Source organism: Teleopsis dalmanni, chromosome X (genome assembly GCF_002237135.1).
Source record: "Teleopsis dalmanni isolate 2A chromosome X, ASM223713v2, whole genome shotgun sequence".
Taxonomy (NCBI): Eukaryota; Metazoa; Arthropoda; class Insecta; order Diptera; family Diopsidae; genus Teleopsis; species Teleopsis dalmanni.
The window spans coordinates 77,991,466-77,995,379 of NC_051848.1; the positions used below are offsets into that span (position 1 = coordinate 77,991,466).

The following is a 3,914-nucleotide window of genomic DNA, read 5'->3' on the forward strand; positions in this document are numbered from 1 at the left end:
GAAAGCGCTATTTTTATATCTCTTATTGATATTCAATTTTGGAACACAAATAAAGTTCACACAAAGACATGAAAAGTGCTAAATAAAATACCAAAAAATATATGTGGCTGTTGACAAGATAATTAAAGTAAGTGACCAGAATGAAGAGTAGTTAATTTGCAAGTTTACTGCTTGAGGCGGACGTTCTGTTTGAGAGTGCTTCGGAGAGAATGTTTTCTTAGACCGCCGAATAGCGAAACCTTTTTATATCAATTTTGACAGTGTTATGTTATTAATCTGAACACAATTAAAATTAGATCTACGTTTCTACTATATTCTAATATAAAAATAGCTTTATTAACTAATAAAATAAGGTAAACTGTACGAGTTTTACACAAACAAAAAAAAAACAATTTCGGTTTCATATTCACAATAGTTTATTGTCATCTTACACTTTCCCGTATCAAGTGCTTTATATTTTAAACTAAACTTATATACTATAAATATATGACTCTGTACTTACTATTTCTCTCATATGAAATTTTCATAAGATTTTACTAAATAAAAAACTACTTTTCATATTATTATTTTAATCGAAATTCTGATTTAATTTAGAAATGCACAATATTAAAAATTTAGAAATACAAAATACAAAAGTTTTTAATTTTTTATAGTTTTGTGACAAATACTTCTTAAAATTTTACTCAGCGAGTTGGACACTCAAAAGTATCGAGTAACGCAACAAAACTACGCAGTGCTCGAAATACTCCTTTGATGAAGTTGTATTCGCTAAAAGTTTTCCATGAAGAATATAGACCTAATACTTTCCATAAAATCACAGTATTGTAATCTTGGTTCTTGGTTCTTGATTCTAGGTTGGTTATCTCCAATTAATAAGATGCTCCTTTTCGTTATCCTTAACTGCAACACTACAGATCATTTACTTAGATTTCGCGTATGAGTCCTGTAAAAACTTCTGTGGAAAATAACTGGGAAAACCAAAATGTATGTAGTTATTTTGCTGTAAGTAAAGGTTCTTTCTTCAAACTAGAAATAAATTAATAAAAAAAACCTGTTGTTAATAGGATTAATAATTTCATATTCTTTTTCTGATTCTAATAGTATTGTAATTAAACTAACTTAATAAAACAGAAAAAAAAGTGAGTTTATGAAAAAATAATAAAAATACCCATTAAAATCTGAATCATATATTGTTTCTGATCAATTGGAACCGAGTTAATATTTTATGGAGAAATTTAGTCTTATCCTAACTGAAATGTAACAATTAATAACCTACTGACATATTACTAGAAACTTAACTTCGTTATTAAATTATTAATCGATACCGTATAAAAGACTTATTTTATTATCTTGCATTGTATAAATGTGATACATAAAAGAAAAAATCAAGAATTTTCCATTAAAAAGTTTTACATGATAGTTTCTCTCATTTTCATTTACGATACGGTATGGATTATATCTTAAGAATGCAAGTTGAATGGATTAATTTTTTTCGTCAAAATAAATATCCTTATATTGAATACGACTAGAATTTCTAACGAATTCAAATTTTTAATTTAACCACATTTTTCACATATCCTCTCTCAGACAAGATACATAATTTCCCTTCTACACTCGAAGTATAATATTTAATATATTTAACGTATTTATCATATTCAACGACAGAATATATATTCGAAAGAATTGAATTGAATAACAAAGTATTTTGAAAGTAGACTGTTAACTGTAGAGTTCAGAATCTACATTCACATAGGTATGGATGGGTAAAATAAATAAATAAAACAACTTAAATGTATCTTACACAACAAGTTTCTTCTATTTAATCGTCTATTGCACTGCCAACCTCCAAACTCCAAATTACTTTTTAATTTCAATGCTTCCTAGGGCACAGATAGAAAGTTGACATTATGTCTAAATTTTCGATATACATATTAGATTCCAAAATTATAGAATTCATCACTTTATGTCCAATAATGCAGAACAACATGCGCTAGAGGTTATATTTCAAAATGGTTTGTTATTCACAATAAATTGAATGGGTGACCATTAGTACAGTTCTGCTACATTGTCTATCGTGTCGCTGCATATCAACTTAATAGCGCCATCAAACGAGAACATATTTCTGTCGGATGTTCAATTGAGTTTGGTGCATAGATCAACCATTATATTAAAGGTATGATGAATTACAAAGTAACTCTCACACCATGACTTATTGTTCATTATTAATAACTCTAGTGATCGGTACCTGAAAATGAGAAATAATTCGTACCATATGTACATAAGTTTTTATAATATCTTATTATTATTGAAATAATCTTCATATAGTTAATCTTTTTATTTTTCAGTCGCTTTCAGTGCTTAAGTAGTAAAAAGTTAAAATATTTAATTAAAGCTACAGACATTCTTTTGGGGCATTTCATTTAAATGTGTCAGCTACAACGAACATCTGTAAAAGCCTTAAAGAAAATGTGAAGTTATATATAGAAGCGAACTTTAGAAACATGGATGAAGAGAATAAATATATATCAAATTAATTTAACTAATAAATGTCTAACTAATTAAAATTTTGTTGAAGCAAGTATATTGAAGTTTATGCGAAAATACTTGTCAAAAAAATAACTTTGGCTTATATTCGTTTCGAATATCGAATGTCAGTACAATATTTATATATGAATTGAGTCTAGTTTATCTGTCATAGAAAAGATCTTTTATATGATAAGTAAATATTTTCTACTCAATCAGGTAAAATGTTATTCTTTTCTACCAGTTCGAGTTAATAACGCGAATAATAAGGAATTCGTAATAACGAGTCGATGACATCAATTTACAATATTCAATACTTTAGACATCTGCATTATCGCAATGAGAAAACGAAACTGTGATCTTTTTTGAAAAACGTGGAAAACTCGAATAAACTTTTTGAAATAAAAACAACATATAACTAATAATTTATTTAAAGTTCCAATAATCTGATATCAAACTAAATGTAGATCGCATGCAGTAGTCTTATTTGCAATATCGAATTTAAAATCAATTATTCGGTTAAAAAGGAATATATATTAAGGGACTTGAAATAAATATGAAATAAATTATTCTTACCTCAGATGTTACTCAGCTGAGTAAATTTCATACACAAAACGGAGCTTTTAAGGAAGGAAGGATGCTCTAACCTTCCTAATCCGACGAATTCATTTAATAAGTTCTGCAAAGCGATATCGCATTCGTATCTGAAACGAAAGCATATCCATACCCATACTCATACTCGTATTGTAGACACAAGTTCACCTAACTTAAATCAAATGAGAATGAGAATTTACCTTCGCTCTGCTTTTTCCTTATATTTGCTCTCTAATAATTATACAATAATACTCGTATTACTGAAAAAGTAACATAAAAATATTACTTACCTTACTTAATCCAAAGAAAAAGGCTAATCTAAAATTCGAACGAATACAGAATTAAAATAATCGAAATCACATACATATCAGAACTAGGAATTAGTTTAATAGCAAATAAATATGCACCATATATGAATATGGTGATTATAATAAATCGAATGTACTCTGGACTGAATACTCACATAGGACGTTTTGACCGATCCATTATCAAATGCATGAATTTTCTAAATCGAACAAAGAGAAGAGAATTCATCCAAATTAATGCTTTCACTTAAGATTTCAATTTTGATTTCGATTTTTAGATATTCGAATTGTTACTCACCTTAAGCGCAAAACATGAACGCCTTGATTTTGTTGTTTTGTGGCTATATGTTTGGCCATTAGCTGGAAGTTAGGCCAATCGCTTGTAAGATGACTTTAACAAGCGATTTGCATTCAGTTCAGCATTGTCTATATATGTAGGTATATGTTACCAATTTAGTAATTTCTTGCTCAACCTATAACTAACAATACTTA

At 28.0% G+C, this 3,914-nt stretch overlaps 1 long non-coding RNA gene across 1 annotated transcript; it reads right to left on the reverse strand.

The window, feature by feature from the left end:
- Positions 1 to 841: 841 nt before the first annotated feature.
- Positions 842 to 2,253, reverse strand: LOC119662639. Its single transcript, XR_005250847.1, has 2 exons — positions 1,802 to 2,253; positions 842 to 1,026 (listed from the first exon to the last, which is right to left on the reverse strand). It is a non-coding gene; the product is annotated as an uncharacterized LOC119662639 (long non-coding RNA).
- Positions 2,254 to 3,914: the final 1,661 nt, after the last annotated feature.